Raw genomic sequence first — 7658 nt, forward strand, 5'->3', positions numbered from 1 at the left:
CGCCGGTTAGTTCAGAACCTGGGAGAGCACCTCTCTGGCCCTCAAATGCCAGGCGGGGAGGTAGTTCAGAACTTGGAATTCACCTAGAAGAAAACGTTGCCTCCTTTGATTCCTTCAGGCTCTTTCTGAGAACCCAATGAGCCAGCTCTTGTGCTGGTCTTTCTTCATTCTTCAGGGACTCAAGGGAACCGGTTTACCTTGTCCAGCGTCCCCCTACCCCCAGGGGAAAAGTAGCGCATGGGGCCTTGTCCTCAAAATAATCGTGGCTGTGCTGCAATGTGTGTGTGACAGTAACACAACTGTGATGAAAAGGTTCTGTCACTTGTAACCATAGAACGTTTTAACTATATTTCACTGGCGTATAAGGCACATATAACACACATATCTCACACATCCTGCTTGATGCATTTTAACACAATGAGCACCAGTGTGAGCAGCACCCTGTTCAAGAAATAGAAGCCCCTTTCTTGCCCCTGCAGTTACTGCATTTCCCAAAGGCAGTCCCTATCCCAGCTTCCAGCATCACTGAGTAGCTCTGCCTGTTTTCAAACTGTATATAAGAGGAGTCATATGAGGCCTGTCTTTCAAGCCTGGCTTCTTACAGTCTGTGTTATCTTCGTGAACTTGATCCATGCTGTTGTGTTTAGTTATAGGTGGACCATCTTACTTACCGACATTATTCTATTGGAAGACTACAACCTAAATTATTCATCACTTCTATTGATGGTTTGTTTCTGGATTTCAGCTGCTGTGCATTGTGCTGCTATCCTGTTCGTGCCTCTTGGTGAGCACAGGTACCCGTTTCTGGTGTGTATTCAGCTATTGTAGCTGTTGCCAAGCCATTTTCCAAGGTAATTGAACTTACACCAGACACGCAGTTTTTAACAGTCTGAGCTTCTTTACCCTCCAGTATCTAATGACTAATGACTCCATTTCCTTTCATTCCTTGAGCACACCAAGGCCTTTGCCTCCCTCAGGGCTTTTGCACATTCTAGTCTCTTGGCCCGTTATAATCTTTCCAGCAGAAGGATGAGCAAGGGCTCATCCTGTAGACCTCAAAGCCGGCCTGGGCCCGATGCACTCACCACTTCATGCATAGTATCTAGCCCAAGCCTGGTAAATGGCCAGCACTAAAGAAATGTTAGCTAATATTGCTGTTGTTGCAATAAAGTGTCTCTTCCTACCTCCCCCTACCCCCCAAAAAGAAAAGGAAAAAACCAAGTTTCTCTTTTCCAAATTTTGTGATTTTGAGAAATCATCTTTCCAGACTCCTATTCTGCTGTGCTGATCGCTATGTGCCCCCAAGGATTGGAAGTCCCCGACAGGAGAGGGGTCGTTAGAGCCCCTGCCTTCCTGAGGCTGTGCGGTCCCTGTTCTCCACGAAATGGCCAGTAGAGGGCACTGTGGGAACACGTCCGAAGGAGGAGGGAGGCGGTGTTCAGAATTCCAAAGACATTTAGAGCCGGAAGGGAGCTTCATTTGAAGCCCCAAACCTTCATTGTACAGATGAGCAAGCAGATGCCCAGACAGGAGACGTGACTCGCCCAAGGTCACACAGCGACTGCACGGCGGGTGGAGATGACTCTTGGCGTTCTCCACTCTGCGGGGCTGTTGCCAGCCCTGAATGAGCCAGCCGCCCGCAGGTGCTGCAGCCTTGAGCCGCCAAGGCCCCTGTTTGCCAAGCCCCTCACTGCCCCAGGTCTTCTCTTCCCTCCTTCCTGTTCCATGAGAGAAAGGATCTGGATTTTGGAGGGATGACAAAGCACACAAAGCCCCTTGGATTCCACAGTGATCTCTGAGGAAGCATTTTACTTTTCTTTATAATCGTTACCCATTGTTGGAGCTTCCTGGGTACCAAATACTACGCCGTGTGCATCGCACACGTTACCAGATTTAATCCTCAAACCGGGAATGCTTTGAGGGTCCGGTTTTTCCCTCCCTTCTGGCAGTTCTTTCCTAATCGTCACTCATGAAAGAGACCACTCTCCACCCACTTCCTCTCTATCTAACCCACTTTATTTCTTCACAGCTCTTATAGTTATGTTTGTAACAATTTTGCTTACTTATTTATTGTCTGCATTAACTCCTCTCCTCCTCCCAGTAGACTCTGAGCTCAGTGAAAGAGAGATTCTGGAGCTGGACAGGCCTGAGTTCAAGTCCCAGCTCATCCATTTACTAGCATTATGACCTTGCATTAGTCACAAACTGTCTGAGGACAGTTCTCCCTTTGTAAAATAGAGAAGGATTCATGCTTGTATTTTACAAGTATGTGGATGACTCTGCCAGTCATCTGTTGATCAGATCTTCTCTCCAACATCATCACTGTGATCATCTGCCCTATATTTGATTACCCTCAGTGATGGAGAACTCACTACAAGGCAAACCAGATAAGGCAGCTTATCTGAGCCTTCCAAGGTCAGTCATGAGTTATATATAGGACTTTGGGAAAGTCAGAAAACTTTTCTGAGCCTTAGTTTCTTATTCTGTAAAGTGGGGATGCTGATGATAATACCCATCTCACAGGGCTGCTAAGAGGGGGCAACGAGATTGCAGGCTGGCATATGGCAGGTGCTTACTAAATACTGGTTTCCTTACCTTGTTTCTTAGAAAGGGGAAAATTACTCTAAAAAGCACATCTTATGATACCTGACATTGTTATGTGTTTTAATTGATGTCACGACATAGTTTAAAGGAAACTTTTTTTTTTATTATTCTTGGTGATGTTTGCCTGACTACCAAAGCCCATTTTATATAACTGATTCCTGGGAAGAAGAGTCAGTGATGGGGGAGGCAGTTGAGAAGAGAACAGACAGTGGAAGGCAGGGGATGTGTTCAAACTAAGACTTATCTAAGCACAGCTGCCCAGAACACCTCCACTGTTCAGCTGGTAATTGAATTTGGAAATGTTTTTACCATGCAGGTCTGTCTGAATAAGACTCTCATAACCACTGGTGAATTGGTTCCCCTAAAATCCCAGCCCCATCCCTAGCCAAGCCAAATAAAGACTTAAAAACTGACAAGGGTCATATTAATATGCTGTGCTTATGTGTCTGGGGCAAAGAGAACCTGGGACCAAATTAAACAAAGATGTTCATCGTCTGTGATTGTCAATAGATAAGTCTGGAGAGTGGACCTGTGGCAGTTTGAAAGGACACAGCATTTATTGAGTTTCTACTGAGTTCGAGGCATCGGGCTAGGCATTTTGACAAAGGCAGACACATTAGTTCCTCACCACAACCCTGTGAGGATTATTATTATTATTATTATTACTATTATTACTATTACTATTATTATTATTATTAATTAAGCTCAATTATACACAAGGGAAATATAGACAAGGTTAAGAAACTTGTCCAAGATCACACAGCTAGAAAGAGGCAGAGCAGAGATTGGAACCCAGGGTTACTTGGACACAGAACAGCAAGGAAATTGGTTAAAATTACTAGTTATAAACCTTGAATGGGCCAACAGTCATCCCTCTTCTTGGTTCGCAGTGACCCCCATTTGTGACATTGTTATCTTTGCAACATGTACCCTGTATTCAAGAAAAATTAGACAAAGGGGCCCCAGTATACAAGCAGTCATTCACCTCGCATTCTCCCAGGAAGGGGTGTCTTTCTCTGGTAATCTTTGCAGCAGAATGCACCCTCTTGGCCCAAGTTCCCAACTCCTTCTGGACCCAGTTACTGCATCTGAGGGAGCATGACAACCTTTCATCCGTAGGGGAGAAGGTTGATGCTCTGAAGGTCCAGGAGCAACACTCAAAGGATGTCATGTCAGCAGGGCCCCTGCTGGGGAGCCATGACTTCGGGCATATGGTTTTCCAGACTCAAACGGAGCAGAGAAGAAGAGAAAATTGGCAGATTCGAACCCAAAGAGGTCAGATTCCAGAATCTACACTGTCAACCATTATGTTATTTGCCTTTCTGACCCTCATTGTTCCTATCCCCTCAGTTTCTCTGCTCTACTAACTATGGGCCAGTCACCGAACTTGGGGCTTCAGCTACTTTATTCCAGGATTTCTCAAGCTCAACACTATTGACGAACTGAGGCTCAGACAGGGTAAGTTACTTGCACAGAGCCGAGAAGTCTGAAACAAGTGTGACTCCAAAACCCAGGCTTGTTCCGCCACAGTGTACTTCCTGCCTACTGGCACGTGGGGCAGGCAGGAGCGTGAGTGACAAGCTATTAGGAACAGGAAGTAAGGTCATTGGGACAACATCCTTTGTCTAATTTCAAAGAGCCTCGGTTTAATGGAAGAAAGATACAGATTTCCCACAGGCACAACACACTGCCAGATATCAGCACTTTCCATGGGTGCCTCCTGGCACACGATTCCCAGCTCTCAGCCCCCTGGGAGCCAGAGAGCACATGGTCTAACCCTGAACTGAACAAAAGAACTAAGACGGGGAAGATCCTATTAACACACAGTGTTTATCAAGTTGCAGGCCCTGCTTTCGGCACCACAGCAATATTAAATCTTTTATCCTAGTGAGGAAGGTACAATTGTATTCTCCTGTAAGATGGGAAACCAAGTCACAGACATAATTAAATAACTTGCCAAGTCACACAGTTAGCAGACGGCAGAAGCAGGATTTGAATCCAGGCAGTTTGGTTGGAGAGCCTGCATCCTTTGACCGTGATGTTGCCCTGCCTGCCTGAGCCTGTCTGCTTTCGGCCCCACGGCTTCTCTGATCCCAGAGCCTTGGCATCCTCATTTGAAGTGTTTATTTTGTGCCTGGAGCAGAGACAGACAGTCCTGCTCTCACTGACAGCCACGGGGAGTCCAGCCAATAAATTGCCATTGGGCTGTCAACAAAGAGGCTGCAAACTCAGGCAGAAAGACCCCACAGGATAGATCCATGGGACAGCTCCATCCATTCTACTTTCTAGCCTCTTCTGGGATCTTTTCCTACCCTCCAAAAAACTTCCCCTTGTCTTGCTGTTGCCCTCACATGTGATTATTTCACTGTGGCCCAGGAAAGTCCTCACCCTCAGCAGCCAGAGCAATGAATCGTACTGTGATTTCGCACCTCCCATTGGCACTAGGCAAACAGATCACCACTCATAAGAGTCTCTTCCTACACCTCTCGGAAATCACTGCTATTATGGCCTGTGCCCAACTGTGATGATTTTTTATGTGTCTCTCTCTACTCCCCTAACTTGTGAACACCTAGAGGGAATGAACCAACTTAGTCACCCAACACACCTCATGTAGAATCTGCCACTTGAAGACACTTTTAAAATATTTGTTGAGTACATAGGGGAATGGATGGATGGATGGGTGGTGGGATGGATAAATGGATGGATGGATGAATATAGCAGGTAACTCTCAGTGAGACCACTTTTCATCACCATCCCCATCCAAGCCCTGTTCAGCTCCTATTCAGACAGAAGTAAGAGTTTCACCTCCTCTCTGCACCACCCCCACCCAAAATCTGTTATTCATACGGCAGCCAAAGGAATGCTGTAAAGATGCCGATCTGATCATATCAGCCTTGACTCACGTCTGCCTAAAATACACCAATGACTTTCCACCGCCCTTAGAATAAAATCCAGATTCCCTCCCAGGAGCTATGTGGACCTACATGCTGCGATATCTGCTGACCACTCCATCCTCATTCCACGTCAGCCTCCTCCCCACGGATGACGCCGGGACACCCTGGCCATCTTTCACTTCCTAGAATGAGCCCAGCTCTTTCCTGCCTCAGGGCCTGTGTCTGAACTTGCTGTTCTCTGTGTCTGGGAGGCACTTCCTCTGAATTTTTGCAGGGCTGGTTCCTTCTCTTTCAGGTCTCAGCTTCAAAATAAAATTATTGGGGAAATTTCCTCTGTCTCCCCATCTAAGTCACGCCCCCCACATCTTCTTCATGGCACTCGTGTGGTGCATCCACTTTCATTAGAGTACTTGGTCGAACATTTTCAGCCCTATTTGCTTGTGTCTGTCTTCTTAGCTGAACTGTAAGCTCTCAGAGGGCAGGGAGAGCAGGAACCACCCCTGTCTTATTCACTGCTGTATCCTTGGTACTTAGCAGATGGCAGGTACTCAAAAATATTTTTAATAGATGTGTTGTCGTGGGTGAATGGATGGTCAGGCACAGGATGTGTTCTGACATTTCATCGGGCTGAGGGCACTTGGAGCGCTGCATGAGGGTAATACCAGCCCTCTTTACTTTTCTCTGAACATCACTGGTAAGTAAGTGTAGGTTCAGAATCATAAAAATCTGATAAACTTGGAGTTGCATGGGACACTTTGATCATTAAGAATCATTAAGTTGGTAAATGAAATATCAACTTCATTTTATATTTGCCGAGATGGAACCTAAGAGTGAAAGTCACTTGCCCATGGTCACTGTCAATGGGACTGCTAGTTACCTAAGCAGTAGCTTTTCTCGTCTTCATCCTTGTAAGTGGAACCCAGATGTTATTTTTGGTGATGAGCCCAGCTTACAAACATGTCAATCAATGAGTCAATCAATACTACATTGACCAGTATCCATTGCAGAGAGATGGTCATGTGACTATGTTCTGGCCAATGAGATGTAAGTGGACATTGTTAAGTTTGGCTTCTAGAAAATCGTCTTAAATGAGGGTCTGACTTAGCAGGCATACCCTTTGCCTTCCCCCCTTTTTAGTTCTGGAACACAAGCATAAAGACCAAAGCTGAGGTGGCTGTTTTGTGCCGAAGAGGCAATCCTGATGGTAGAAGCCACAAATTAAAGACAGTAAGGCAGAAAGTTACCAGTCTGGAATGTTGCTGACATCCAGAACCCACAGTAGCCCTGGATTACCCACCTCTGCATCCTGTGTCACATGAGACAAAAACAGACCCCTGTTCTTTATAAGCCATTGTTACTTGGATTTTCGATTATGTGCAGCCAACTCAGTCCCCACTGGATGTCGTCAGTGACAGGGCTAGCGGCACAACCAGGATTTGAAGCCAGGGATCCTGTTCCATACCAAATGCTGCTTCCATTGGGATTATAAGTAACTCAGTGCATCTAAGCACAATGGGCGTGGTTAAGAAAACGCTGCCTTAGAGATATGACTGCAATACCACTGTTCTCAGATGGTGGTCCTTGGGCCAGCAGCCTTAGCATCACCTGGGACCTTAACTGTAATGCAGAGTCTCAGGCCCCACCCCAGACCTACTGAATCAGAGACTCTGGGATGAGGCCCAGTGGTCTGCATTTTCACAAGCCTTTCAGATGAACCACATGCCAAGGTTTGAGAACCACCAGTGAGCAGTAATCCTGGAATATCATTATGAGAAGCACAAACACAGCAGGTCGTTTCTGCAGCCCGGGGAGGCTTCTATGGGATGCAGAGCTGCAAAAGTCACTCCTAGCACAGAAAGAAGGGAGCTCTCTCCAAGTTCAAGAAGACATGGGCTCTCCCAGGCAGAACAGGCAGCCATCCTGGCCTTTTTATTCACTTGCTGCTCAGAGTGCGGTCTGTAGATCAGCATTGCTAGCTTCCCCCGGGAGTTTGTTGGAACTGCAGAACCTCAGACCCCATTCCAGACCTACTGAATCAAAATCTGCATTCTGATAAGAGCTTAAAGTTGGACTGCCCAACTCACTCAGTGAAGGCTGGGGCTAGGGACGGGGTGGCCTTGGCCCTGAGCCCTCGAAGCACGTGTGTGGGAAGATGACACC

Source organism: Camelus bactrianus, chromosome 18 (genome assembly GCF_048773025.1).
Source record: "Camelus bactrianus isolate YW-2024 breed Bactrian camel chromosome 18, ASM4877302v1, whole genome shotgun sequence".
NCBI lineage: Eukaryota > Metazoa > Chordata > Mammalia > Artiodactyla > Camelidae > Camelus > Camelus bactrianus.